The sequence below is a fragment of the Trichomycterus rosablanca genome, chromosome 12 (genome assembly GCF_030014385.1).
Source record: "Trichomycterus rosablanca isolate fTriRos1 chromosome 12, fTriRos1.hap1, whole genome shotgun sequence".
Classification (NCBI taxonomy): Eukaryota; Metazoa; Chordata; class Actinopteri; order Siluriformes; family Trichomycteridae; genus Trichomycterus; species Trichomycterus rosablanca.
Genome location: NC_085999.1, coordinates 8,977,047 through 8,992,186, shown reverse-complemented (window position 1 = coordinate 8,992,186; position 15,140 = coordinate 8,977,047). Strand labels below are relative to the sequence as shown.

Below are 15,140 nucleotides of genomic sequence, written 5' to 3'. Positions count from 1 at the left end.
AGCTGCGCCGCCACCGTCGCGCGGGCACGCGCAAACTGTTTTATGTCGCGACTCGCGAGCGAGGGCGCGTTCGCGCTGGCATTCCTAACCCGCGTGTAATTCCCAACCCCCCTCCCGAGAGCGCGCACGCACGCTGTAAAGCGGAAACGGTGCAGGAGAGACAGACAATCGGGCCAAAACAGCCATTGTCACCTACTGCTGCTACACTAACGACGTTTTTTTGTATTTTGCTTGTTTGCAAAATAAGTTATGAATATGCAGGTTAATACTCCACTGTTCTGACCTTAACTAGTTTGTTTGATTAGGATTTTAACGTCATGTTTTACACTCTTTGGTTACACTCATGACAGGAAACGGTGGTTACATTTACGGCATTTAGCAGACGCCTTTATCCAAAGCGACTTACAGTATACAGTTTAAGCAACTGAGGTCCTTGCTCAAGGACCCAACAGTGGTAACCTGGCAGTGGTGGGGTTTGAACCAGCGACCTCCTGCTTACTAGTCCAGTATCTTAACCACTAGGCTACAACTGCCCTTACTTGTAGTTACTCATTACACAAGGTTCATCTGTTTACAAGGTTAAATTGACCACAGTTATGGACAATTTAGTGTCTCCAATTCACCTGACTGCATGTCTTTGGACTATGGGAGGAAACCGGAGCACCCGGAGGAAACCCACGCAGACACGGGGAGAACATGCAAACTCCACACAGAAAGGACCCGGACCGCCCCACCTGGGGATGGAACCAAGGACTTTAACTAGTAATACATAAATCTGGAGAACATGATAAATGGACTTGTAGCCAGCAGTTGTAGCCTAGCGGTTAAGGTACTTGACTAGTAATCGAAAGGTCACTGGTTCAAGCCCTGCCACTGCCAGGTTGTTACCCCAGGACTCGAGGAAGACAAGCATCAAGGCTCTTCTCTGTACTTGCACCCAAGTGGTGGAACAAACTTCCCTTGTCTGTCCGAACATCTGCCAAATCTCTCAGGGGGGGGCAATTGTTGCGATGATGGCCAAGGTGACCCGTTCAATGGGTAAATTAAAGCTTAAATAATTAACATCTTGAGTCATCTGTCAGTTTGCCCTCACAAATAACTTTGAACATGGAGAGAGACCAGCTTTACCATTAATCATCAAATTAAGTAAAGCCTTCACACTAACAATTTAATTCAGTCGTTATCAGATAGCATTTTATTTTAGGTGCAGCAGATCCAGAATAAAGATTGGCATCGGGGCTGATGTGCAATGAATAAAGAAGTACAATTAAACAATTGGGGAGATACAATAAGTGCAATCACAATTCACTATTAAAAAATTACATTACTTACTTGTAATTTACTTGTGACTTATATGATCCCCCTCCCCTTTGTAGATTTGGTCTTGGTGGCCCTAATTCTTTAGGGCCACCAAGCTAATGGTGTAGCTAATTTATCCTGATTACTACGACGACTGAATGGCATTTCCCTTAATGACATGATGGAGTTCCTCTGAACTGAGGTAATGGTAGTCATGGTGACGAGATCGCGAAACCAGGTTACGTGTGACGCAAGCACGTAAGTGCGTGTCCTCCCGGAACTCATTTAGAATGTATTGCAGTGTCTGCAGTTTGAAAAAAAGAGCCTTAACATGAGAGTCTATGAGAGCAATCCAGGGCGACTTTCAATCAGACTGAAATCGCCCCAAAAGGGGCGGTACTGTACGGAACACAACTCGACGCTGATTGGACTACGATATTCTGAGGCAAGACTCCAGAACAGTCACAGCTGTGATAGAAAAATTTCTTCCCTTTCGCCCTTTGGTGGTGCGTTGCCCGATCGCCCTAAGGAACGAGCCGCCCCTGCATCTGAGTCTCTTGCTGTCTTTAAAAAACGATTAAAAACCCACCTCTTTACTAAGCACTTAAGCTGACTTGTACTTACTTACTGACTTACTTACTAATGCTCTTAATCTTATTCATTTTTTGGAGAAAAAAAACACCTTTGGTTCTAACAGGGTTTCAGCAGGTTTGTATTCTTGTACTGCCTTCTACTTAAACTAGAGTAAGGAAATGTTTACTATGGAAGCAATTCTGTAAGTCGCTCTGGATAAGAGCATCTGCTAAATGCCGAAAATGTAAATGTAAAGTGTCACTGCTGGGCCCTTGAACAAGGCAACTGACCCTTAATTGCTTAGACAGTATACTGTCGCTTTGGATAAAAGTAGTTTACATACATGTATAAAAGCAATTGCATATTATCTCAGAGGAAACAGAATCCTAACACAGAGATCCAGGCTAAGCTGTTTTGTTCTCATCCTTCCTTTCAGTTACTTGCAGACACACCACAAAGGGCCCTGTATTTGTCAAATGCAAACAAGGTAGCCAACAGTGCTCAGATAGCCATGCTTCAAGCTCAAGAAGAAAGTATGACCTCTGTCTTTGTAGCTTAAACGGTAACTACTGTACTACATTCTGCTCTCTGGACCCTTCATTTAAATTTCTCAGTCATTTAGTCAGTAAAAGTCAATATTAAAACAATTGTTGACACATTTAAAATACAATATTGTGTTGGAGGGTGGCACAATAGTGCATCTGGTAAAGTCGGTGTTGCACAGCAGTGAGGGTCCTCGGGACTTTTGTATGTTCACCCCAGGGGTTTGAGACACCTATAAACATGTAGATGGAGAATTCCTACTCTAAACTGTCCCTTGGTGTGAGTAAATATGAGTTACCCCTGTGATTGATTCCCAGCTTGTTTCCAAGTTTTCAAATAGTTTTCAAAAATACATTTATCAATATCAACCTAGTGCTTAGTGTTTGTAACAACATCAAGTATTGTAGGCACCCTACAATACTTGATGTTGTTACAAACACTAAGCACTAGGTTGATATTGATAAATGTATTTTATTCAGTGATGTATATTTGTATTCATTACATCTGTGTGGATGTGACATATGTAAGCTAGACAGTTTTTTTTTTTCCTTTTTTCCCAATTTTTCTCCCAATCTAGTCATATCCTATTGCCTAGTTGTATGTTGCTACTTCTTATGCTGCTGGCCTCCACTTGTGACCTAGGAGAGCAGCAACAAACACGCCCCCTTCAGCAGGTGTGCTGCAGCCAACCACTTATTTTTCACCTGCAAGAGGCGAGCTCATATGGAAACCCGTACAGAGCATGGAGAAACATGCACCAATCCCATATCCCCTGTCATTTTCACCCTTCAGACGAGCCAATCATTCTTTGTACATAAGCCCACCCTGCCAATAGTAGAGCTGAAATTCCAACTTGCGAGTTTGAGATGTCAGCTCTGGTGTGCTACCGTGTTTTACTACTGTGCAACCCAAGCGCTGCTAGACATATCAACACACACAACTCTTAACCCAGCTTTTTAATTTTTTATCTGGTACTTTCTTAACAAATATGGTTGCAAATGATTGATGCCTGAGAACTGTACTTGGCATTTCTTTTTGGAAGCAGGCATTGCACAACAAACCCGTAGTAATTTGTGGCTGTGGCATTTTTCTGGAGACTCTTGTTTTCTCCCACCTCCCAAAACATGCAGAAGGTTACCTGGCATATATAGTAACTATGAGAAAAAAAGAAAAGAAACTGTTTAATTGCCCTTGTTTGTTATATTAGCAAATTATATTTAAAACTGACTTATTTTTAATTCGTATTTATGCTATATCAACTGTTAGTGTGCCCTACTTTTGAAAAGACATAACAGCAGTTCTAAGAGCTTATTTTTCTGTCATGCACACATCTGATCTGCACACATAGCAAGTGGCTCACGGTCCCAGTGTGATGTGGCAGTTCAGTAACTTCCAGCCCTGCATTCCCACATGTCTGACTTTTATTTCTAACAGACCTCTGCTCTGGCAAATAGCTTATTTTGAAAATCTTATCAGCCGATGTAGCATGAACTCTTTATGTAATGGCTGTATTGCTTGTATTTTAAAATAAACAGCATGGCTATAAAATGTTTTACATAAGAAACACTGGACATAGCTTTTATATGTTACATAGCTTTTAGATAAATCTATAAAAGCTATAAAAGGCAAAATAATGCTATTTGTTTATTGTCTGTTAATACTGAAAGGACATATTTACTGTTTCTGTAAAGTGAGAGATCAGTAATCAGTGCATGACTCTCCATACATGATACTGATCCCTGTGTGAACTTCTCTCGGGCAGGTGAAAAAAGCTGCTGGGTGCTACACACCTAGTATGTAGAAATGTCTAGAAACAACTACAGCTCAGCCACAAAGAGAACACCACACAGTCACACAGCATTGGACAACCTAATGCTAAAGCGCATATGACTACCTCTGGGCATTAAAGGCAGGACAGAAAACATTGTAAAGAGTTTCATTAATTGGGTGTCCAAAGCTAAGTAGTTATACACACAAGGCATCAACATGTGAAATAACTGTAAACTGGTGCGGTGTAAAGCACACTGCTGCTGGACTCTAGATGTTGCAAATGGAAGTGAATTATGGAAATAACTCTGGAGTAAATACTTAACCATCTGGCAGTCTGAAAGAAGATTGAGTAGCTCCCACGTGTAGTTGTTTTGAGTATTTGGGCTGAGAAGTTTCTATTTTGAGTTACAGTATTTTAGCATTTTAGCAACAGAATACTGTTACCTGTTCATTTGAGGACCTTTTACCTGCCAGAGATCAGTTTAGGTCCAAATAAAAGTATTATCACATTTCAAATTCTCCATACACTCCTTACAATTTTGAGAAGAGGCCAATAATTTTGTCCAGTCCATTTCTAGAGCTCTGTGTACAATCTTTTCAGCTTTTTCTGTTGTTGTGTTGTTCCAGTGTAAACAAAAGAAATATGCATGTGAATACAAAGCAGCTGAAAATGCAACTGTTTTCTTGAAGTGCAGGAGTGCCAATATTTTTTGGCCATGACTGTATATGGCTGTTATTTCTGTAGAGTTGAGTTTGGCATTTCCGTCACTTATCTGCTTTTTCGTTCTTGGCTTGACTGAATTCACGCTTATCTGATGAGCTTAACTTTACACAAATATTCAGTCCTCCTCACGTACACAGCTGATATAATCTTCTTATAGCTTTAGGCACTACAGATTTAAAAGCATTTTCTGATGTTGTGCCAGGGGATTGAGATGATTTTTGTTGGTGTGTATGTGACTTTATTTATGAATTGCATGAGTCACCTCTTAGTCCCATATGTAATCCACATCCACCCACTGTAAACATGATCTCCATCTAATACAACACGAGATTATTGTATTTTGTAACCATGACATTACTGAGATAACCTTTTTGGGCTTTATGGTGGCACAGCAGATAGTGCAAATGCCACACAACTTTAGGATAATAATACCACTGTACTTGTGAATACACGTTAGACCTCATAACTGTTGTCACTCTTTCTAATGTTTAGCACAAAGATAGTATGCTGTATGTAAATAGTAGATTGCATATGTTTGCATATAGTTTTTGATATGCAATGCACTGATGGGTCTGGTTAGCATTTGTTAGCATATGCACTCCACAAGGACTCATATAAACTTTTTCTGAGAACAGCTGGCACTCTGTTTATCAACCACTCTTCCTGGTTGAGGTTGTGGCGGGTCCGGTTTTACGGAGAAACACTGGACACAAGCCAGAAACATAACGGAGAGAAAATCTATAGCAGGGTTTTAGCCAACCACCCTCAGACACCCAGCTGGCTGGTAAATAGCACCTCTGAGATTCAGACCCTGATCTCAGTGGTGGTGGGCTAGTGTAATACAGTGCACCTTTTCCAGTTATATTAAACTTTTAAGCTTATTAGAATGTCTAGGAACTTTGAAGCAGTAATCCATGACTTGCTGTTTCACTCAGTGTGTGTTCCTTACAGAGGTCAAATTCTTTTACATCTGAAAGACAAGAGACCACACAATTCAAATAGGGAAAAAATGTGTTGACCTTCATTATTCAGGAAATAGCTAAAAAAAAAGCAACTTGCCTGAAAATGCCCATATAGTTAGGACAATAATTAAAAAGTTCCAGTCATCTGTAACTGCCTAGTTGAGAACCTAAGTTTGTCACCCTGCATTAAAGGTGTGAAAGACTTTGCTGAATGTTACTGGGATTTTTAGTGGAACATTGTTCTACTGTCAGATTATACAAGAAATTAAACTTTTTGGCACTAAACTCTCAAGGTGGGTTTGGTGTTAAAAAGGGTCCTGTGATGTTGTTGGGCTGTTTTTTCTTCAAAGGCCCTGCAACGTCTGCCTCTGCCAAGAAATTAAAATGGCTTATCTTTGTATTCTTCAGCAGGACAATGACCCAAAACATATGTCCAGATCAACACAAAAATGGTTTAATGAACTCAAGCTTCTGCCATTACAATCTCACTTCCCTGAGAAAATGTGTAAAGTTAGCTAAAAAGGAGAGTGCACAAAGGAGGACCTAAAACCCTGGATAATCTGGAATAATTCTGTATTCACTACTCTACACTACCCTTATAAGGTGTTATATGTGAAGACTAAGTGCTGTTTAACTGGTGAGGGGGGCGGCACGATGGCTAAGTGGGTAGCACTGTTGCCTCACAGCAAGAAAGTCCCAGGTTCGATCCTCAGGTGGGGGAAAAACATGCAAATACGGTAAATTGGAGATACAAAATTGTCCATGACTGTGTTCGATATAACTTTGTGTGAACTGATGAACCTTGTGTAATGAGTAACTACTGTTCCTGTCATGAATGTTTTAGGTTTTAAAACAGATTTGTGTTCTTTGACTGTTGTTTTCCTAAACTTGAGAAATGAAATGTTCACTATAGAAACACTTCTGTAAGTCGCTCTGGATAAGAGCGTCTGCTAAATGCTGAAAATGTAAATGTAAATGTAATAAACAGGCCACTCAGGTGGCGCAGCGGTAAAAACACACACTGGAACCAGAGCTGGGATCTCAAATACATCGTATAGAATCTTAGCTCTGCCTGCCGACTTAAGCTAAGTGGCCACATGAACAACGATTGGCCTGTTGTTCAGATATGGGCGGGACTAAGTCGGATGGGGTCTCTCTCCCATGACTGGTGCAATTGCAACCTCTGCGGACCTGCACAGAGATGAGAAAAGAGTGCTGAGCTGCACTGCACTCGTCAAAGTGCAGGTGATAAGATGCATACGGCATGCTGCCCAGGGTTAGCAGGTGATAAAATGCATACGGCATGCTGCCCAGGGTTAGCTTCGTTCTCCACAATCAGAGTGGGGATCGGCATTGGTGGAGAGGAAGCATGACGCAGTCGGGCAATTGGACACGCTAAAAGCAAGAAAAAAGAGAAAAAATGCATAAACAAAAAAAATCCTAATAAACAAACAAACAAAAATATTAACTGCAGAGAAGCTAATAATTTTGGTACATGTAGTACATGTATTGTGGTAAATGGATTTTTTAAATTAGAGGTTAAATTTTTAAATTAAATTTTTCAGTGTGAGATTCAGGCAATTCACCAACCAAAAGAAATTTACTCACAACCTGGTTTACTCATCTTTTTCACAGGCGCCAATGTGAAGTAGCCTGTATATGTAAGAAGGATGACTTGCACTTTGGTTAAACAAAAACACAAAACTAAACAACTAGTGTGCAGACATGATCAACCGTCAAACCTCTCATTGTTTTCTTCCTGAAACTGGGACCAAACTAACAAAACAACCAAGCCAAATGTTATTATAACTTTTGGTTTATTCTACTGCATGGTTGAGAAGGATGCACTTAAAAAGCTTTCTAACATGACTCAAACCTGACATGTAATTAGCAAAAAAAGTTTTAAAACATTTACTAACACTGCAATAAATATTTGTTCTTGGTAAACAGTTGTGTGTAAGGCATGCATGGATGGCTCCAGTACCTCAGCAAACACACATGAGCCCAGCATGTGTGCATTGAATACTATATGCCTTCTGCACATCTCCTAGTAACAACCTTTAATCCAGACAGACAATTATTAACGGCGTCTCTCTTCCCTGCCCTCATTTCTCTGGAGAGGAGCGTTGTCAGGCCAACACCCCACACAACCACCACCCTACACTGAATCTGTTACTCTTAAGATTACAAAAAGTCAGGCTTAGTTTTGGGATGAATGTGTGTGCCATGCTGAGCTACGTTTTGATCCCCCACAGTAATAGACTAAAAGACTAAACTTAAGACATTCCAATATTTTGACATACACTGATCAGCCATAACATTAAAACCACCTCCTTGTTTCTACACTCACTGTCCATTTTATCAGCTCCACTTACCATATAGAAGCACTTTGTAGTTCTACAATTACTGACTGTAGTCCATCTATTTCTCTACCTACTTTTTTAGCCTGCTTTCACCCTATTCTTCAATGGTCAGGACCCCCACAGGGCCACCACAGAGTAGGTACTATTTAGGTGGTGGATCATTCTCAGCACTGCAGTGACACTGACATGGTGTGGTGGTGTGTTAGTGTGTGTTGTGCTGGTATGAGTGGATAAGACACAGCAGCTCTGATGGAGTTTTTAAATACCGTGTTCACTCACTGTCCACTCTATTAGACACTCCTACCTAGTTGCTCCACCTTGTAGATGTAAAGTCAGAGACGATCGCTCATCTATTGCTGCTGTTTGAGTTGGTCATCTTCTAGACCTTCATCAGTGGTCACAGGACGCTGCTCATGGGACGCTGTTGGCTGGATATTTTTGTCTGGTGGACTATTCTCAGTCCTGCAGTGACAGTGAGATGTTTAAAAACTCCATCAGTGCTGCTGTGTCTTATCCACTCATACCAGCACAACACACACTAACACACCACCACCATGTCAGTATCACTGCAGTGCTGAGAATGATCCACCACCCAAATAATACCTGCTCTGTAGAGGTCCTGTGGGGGTCCTGGCCATTGAAGAACAGCATGAAAGGGGGCTAACAAAGCATGCAGAGAAACAGATGGACTACAGTCAGTAATTGTAGAACTACAAAGTTCTTCTATATGGTAAGTGGAGCTGATAAAATGGACAATGTGTGTAGAAACAAGGAGGTGGTTTTAATGTTATGGCTGATCGGTGTATATCAGAGCAACACAATCACTATGTCACCTAAAAGTATGTAGACTCTTTTAAATTCCTATTTTTATTCATAAGCCATTTACACAAATATGAAGTTGGCTCTTTCTTTACTGCTTCTGAGAGGTCTTTTTTGTAGATTTTGATATGTGATTTCTTTTTTGCAAGTTATTTGCTTCAAAAGTACATTAAAACTCAATACCATCAAGAACCATTGCTGCTCCTAGACATACGATGGTTGTCTAGGGCGGCTTTTGCAGAATTAAGAATAGTTTAATTGTTGAAGAGGTGGTATGCTAGGACTGTACCACTGAGCTCTTTATTATAGCCCATTCAACTGCATCTGTGTTAAACATCATGTGTTAAGCTGAGCAAAGGTTAAGCCGTGTTGTTTAAGTAATACGTGGCTGCTTTTCTGCAAACAGTACTATGGCATCACGTGTTACTAAGAAAAACAGGGATTAAGTGCTTCATTTATCTTGAAGTGCTGTGAAGTTGATTCAGACTCCTGGCAACCATATGGATAATCTCTCCAAAACATTTTTGGTTCTTCAGGCTTCTTGATGGCTCGTTCATTGTTCATGTTATTGGCCAAGAAAAAAAGGCAACAACCCCAAACATACAGCCAAAATAACTCTTGATTAGTTTTTAATAGAAAGGTGAAGGTGTTTATAGCCGTAGCTAATCTCCTGACTTAAATTCATGTTTAAATTGATAAAGCATCTTAAAATTGCTAGTCCATTAGCATTTAATCACCTTGGAGGTTAAAAATATTTCTATATTATTTCAACAAAAAGTGTCATTTTTCCACTGTATGTCATATCAAAGTTTTTTTTTATAAAACAGATAGTTCCGGTCTTAAAATCTGATTGGCTGAGCCGCGTTCGAAGCCGTTGTAAAATCCCCGATATACGCACACCTAGGACCACCTCACATCATTCCATATTAATACGCCACTGAAAAGAAAAAGTACAAACTTGGTTGAACACTATTTTAAGTCATGTACTATACATGGAAATGTCCAGATTAATATAAACAGTAATCCTAATCATTAAGCAGGTGTTTCGTCCAAGAAATAGTGTAATCCCAGCTAACAGGGAACGTTCCCACAACTTTCACTAACGTTACGTGAAAGTTCTCCTAATGTTATGAGTAAACGTTCTCACAATAACGTGAATAGAACGTTCTATAAACGTTACGTGACCTTGATAAATATTCTGTTCAATGTGTAATATTATATGAACGTTCTTTTAACGTAAAGGAGTACGTGTGTGATATTCTTTAGACGCATATTAGGAAAAATTATATATACAGTGTATCACAAAAGTGAGTACACCCCTCACATTTCTGCAAATATTTCATTATATCTTTTCATGGGACAACACTATAGACATGAAACTTGGATATAACTTAGAGTAGTCAGTGTACAGCTTGTATAGCAGTGTAGATTTACTGTCTTCTGAAAATAACTCAACACACAGCCATTAATGTCTAAATAGCTGGCAACATAAGTGAGTACACCCCACAGTGAACATGTCCAAATTGTGCCCAAATGTGTCCCCCACAGTCCAAATTGTGCCCAAATGTGTCGTTGTCCCTCCCTGGTGTCATGTGTCAAGGTCCCAGGTGTAAATGGGGAGCAGGGCTGTTAAATTTGGTGTTTTGGGTACAATTCTCTCATACTGGCCACTGGATATTCAACATGGCACCTCATGGCAAAGAACTCTCTGAGGATGTGAGAAATAGAATTGTTGCTCTCCACACAGATGGCCTGGGCTATAAGAAGATTGCTAACACCCTGAAACTGAGCTACAGCATGGTGGCCAAGGTCATACAGCGGTTTTCCAGGACAGGTTCCACTCGGAACAGGCTTTGCCAGGGTCGACCAAAGAAGTTGAGTCCACGTGTTCGGCGTCATATCCAGAGGTTGGCTTTAAAAAATAGACACATGAGTGCTGCCAGCATTGCTGCAGAGGTTGAAGATGTGGGAGGTCAGCCTGTCAGTGCTCAGACCATACGCCGCACACTGCATCAACTCGGTCTGCATGGTCGTCATCCCAGAAGGAAGCTGACGCACAAGAAAGCCCGCAAACAGTTTGCTGAAGACAAGCAGTCCAAGAACATGGATTACTGTAATGCCCTGTGGTCTGACGAGACCAAGATAAACTTATTTGGCTCAGATGGTGTCCAGCATGTGTGGCGGCGCCCTGGTGAGAAGTACCAAGACAACTGTATCTTGCCTACAGTCAAGCATGGTGGTGGTAGCATCATGGTCTTGGGCTGCATGAGTGTTGCTGGCACTGGGGAGCTGCAGTTCATTGAGGGAAACATGAATTCCAACATGTACTGTGACATTCTGAAACAGAGCATGATCCCCTCCCTTCGAAAACTGGGCCTCATGGCAGTTTTCCAGCAGGATAACGACCCTAAACACAACCTCCAAGATGACAACTGCCTTGCTGAGGAAGCTGAAGGTAAAGGTGATGGACTAAACCCAATTGAGCACCTGTGGCGCATCCTCAAGTGGAAGGTGGAGGAGTTCAAGGTGTCTAACATCCACCAGCTCCGTGATGTCATCATGGAGGAGTGGAAGAGGATTCCAGTAGCAACCTGTGCAGCTCTGGTGAATTCCATGCCCAGGAGGGTTAAGGCAGTGCTGGATAATAATGGTGGTCACACAAAATATTGACACTTTGGGCACAATTTGGACATGTTTACTGTGGGGTGTACTCACTTATGTTGCCAGCTATTTAGACATTAATGGCTGTGTGTTGAGTTATTTTCAGAAGACAGTAAATCTACACTGCTATACAAGCTGTACACTGACTACTCTAAGTTATATCCAAGTTTCATGTCTATAGTGTTGTCCCATGAAAAGATATAATGAAATATTTGCAGAAATGTGAGGGGTGTACTCACTTTTGTGATACACTGTATATACTGTCAACTGATTTACATTGATTTAGAGAGGTCATAAGATGCACCACTGTAAGACTGAATTCATTGCTTACTACTGAACAGTTTTGCTTTATATAATATTTTATTTAATAAAAACTGCAGGACAAATATTACATTACATATCATTCAGTTAAATGACTTTATAGCGCTTTGTATTATGTCTATTCTGCACAAACTTCTCTTCTTTACACAGCACGTCAGTCTCCGTATACGGACAGTCGGACACCTCGTTCTGCACATGCGCACATCCGCACTTGACTTGAGACCGTTATTTTAACCAACCGTCTCTGCCTCGACACAGAACTTTAAGCGAAATACAAATGTCGTGTTTTCAGTTATTTTACTCTGAAACATGAGTCTGCCAAAGTACGTGCTTGTGTACTTCTCTGAAGATGAAATTCCTGCCACATGTGTTATTGAGTCAGTGCTTATTGAAGGTCAAAAGAATCTGACAAGATCTCATCGACGGCTAAACTGTTGTCGTCAACTTACAGTGAGAAATGAAGAAAAGACGCTCGTCATGCCCTGCTAAGCAACTGAAGTTCGATGGTAAGTTATAAACTTAAACAGTTTATAATAATAAACATGAAAAATGTTATTAAAAATAAGTGGTCATTGTAGAAAGTCGAAAACAACCCAGGTATCAGCATGAAATGTTTTCAAATAAGTAACTTGGGACATTAGCTAAACGTTAACATTAGCCTTCTCACTAAGCATTTTAATTACTTAGTAATGCTTGTTAACACTGGTGCAATTTGCTTAGTTTATAGTGCTGTTATTGTGCTGAACTGCACTATAATAAACTTATGACTTTTAATGATTTTAGGTTTACAGATAATATTACTTAGAAATGAACGTAGAGAAGTTTGTAAATGCTTTTAACATCTCTTACGAGACAATTCACCTATATGATGACATATCTATACACATATCTGTACACATGAATTAAATGTGGACGTTAACCTGCATGTTACACTTAAAATACTGGAGGTCCAAAATGTTCTTTCAAATAATAGGTTATATGTGTGCTTTAAACCACCTAAGCCCACCAACAACCCAGGTAAAACCCTGCATTTGTGCCATTGTGTTTAGTTATTGTAGCATTCTGTTAACTACAGATTTAAAATATGAAATTAAAAACAGGTTTTTTTATTCCAGGAAAATGGCCACATGTGAAGGAGGGCTGCTGAGGTAGAGAGAGTCTCAGTGTATTTGCCTTCATTCACATCAGCACAAAAGGATCGGTCGCCCATATTCAAGTTTATAATAGTGGCAACAAGTTTGACATTTAGTACACTGCTCCACAACCAGATTCACAGAACGTCAATGTTTTTGTAGCCCATATCCTAAATCAATTGAAGTAAGTGCTAGTTGACTTTTTTATTAAAATATATTGTGTTGAAAATATATTTGTGTAAAAATATTTTGTGAAACAACTCCCTTTTTTCAGTTCTGGTGCTGACAATATCTATTCATTCATCCACCTTTGTGCCCACTCGCCCACCTCTGTATGCTTAAAGCCCTGACTGTTATAAAATTTTGTTGGGTGTGTTCACCTGAGCTACTTTGCAAAATAGATGTACTGCAGCATAAAATAAAGAAGTTAAAGAGAGAGAACATCTGTCTGAGGCAGTGCATTAGTGCAGGTGAAGGTAAGTCATGTTTTTCAGCAATAAATATTTTGTGCACCATAAAAAATTATGCTGAGATCACAAAAGTTTATATATCTCTTGCAATATACTGACCACCCAAACAACAGATTATCTTTAAAAATTACATTATCTTTGAAAATAACGATACTCCCGATAGTCCCTTTAACTCCTGCTTAGGCTCAATCAATGTTGTAACCATTAAAGTATTTCTTTTCTTTTTAAAGATCGTTTTCAGTTGCTGCTACTATTAAAAAAAACATTCATAGAGTTTAATACCATATTGCAGCCAGGAGAGTTGCACTAAGAGACTGTAAGAAAAGTGCTCTTCCCAAGTAAAAGATTTAATCTGACCAGTCAAACCAGCTGCTGACTCACAATCAGAGCCATAACAGGTAAGTTTATAGAGCCTCACATTAGAATGTTTAAGCAAAATGGCACAAGTGAGAGTGGTGATACATTCTTAATAATATGGGTGAGCAAGAACAACATCTGGTTATGTGGACTGTACTCTGCTAGATGTGAACATTTAAATGGAACAGTATTTGGGCTGTGAATGATGACGTTTCTCAAGTCCGTAAGAATGCAAGTACAGAGAAGAGCACAGATTGAGGAAGCAACCAATAGCTGATCTGTTGCTGCACAGTTTATGTTAGTCGTCCTCTAGTCCTTCATCAGTGCAAAAACAGATTTTTATTCATAACTTTAATAGCATTTAAAGTATTCAGCATATTAATAACTTTAATAACTTTTAAAATACTCATCAGATTGCTCCAAAACAAGTTGTATTTTATCAAGAGTAACCCACATTACATACTACAATTCTTATACTGACACTTTTACCTGGTGGACTATTCTCAGTAAAAAGAAGATTAATTAGATAAAAAGATTAACACTAAACGTTTACTAACTACTACGTCTTTTTTTCCCCGTAGCTTTTTAATGTGACATATATCCTACATTTGTCTGAACAGTTTATAATCCTAAACTAACGTGTATGCACAAAACAACAATGCTTTACTTCACATGTAGGGTTGCAACTAACGATTAATTTCCTAATCAATCTGGTGATTATGCTATTTCATGATTTTAACTGTAAAATCACACATACGAGTAATTCAACCATTAAAAAAGAGCCACAGACACCTCTTGCACATTGAAGACTTAAATTAAATTAAAGACTGCAACAAGCTTTGTATTTTAGCAGCCCAGAATGACTTGGTTACAGTGTAAAATGTTTTACATGTACTGATAAATATGCAGAAATACTTAAAAAATCTCTTTGTTTACTTTGCAGGTGGAGAATGCAGAGACGCCCTGAATTACTACCTAACTATTTGTTTTTCCCCCCATTTTCTATTTATTCATTTACATTAGAATTTATATATATTTTTTCCATTTTCCATTGATTAATTTAAATTAATTGCTTGATAATAATAACATATAATAAATACAATATATTCTAACTGATTTTATTTCATTTTATAATGGATAGAAAA

At 39.4% G+C, this 15,140-nt stretch overlaps 1 long non-coding RNA gene across 3 annotated transcripts; it reads left to right on the top strand.

Annotated features, from left to right (window-relative positions):
* The first annotated feature begins 12,264 nt into the window (after nucleotides 1-12,264).
* Nucleotides 12,265-15,140, top strand: LOC134324557 (uncharacterized). Of its 3 annotated transcripts, none has more exons than XR_010014189.1 (5): nucleotides 12,265-12,541; nucleotides 13,151-13,352; nucleotides 13,443-13,644; nucleotides 13,931-14,036; nucleotides 14,939-15,140. It is a non-coding gene; the product is annotated as an uncharacterized LOC134324557 (long non-coding RNA). The 3 variants fall into 3 exon arrangements; XR_010014188.1 differs by having other exon boundaries at nucleotides 13,869-14,036; XR_010014187.1 differs by lacking the exon at nucleotides 13,931-14,036.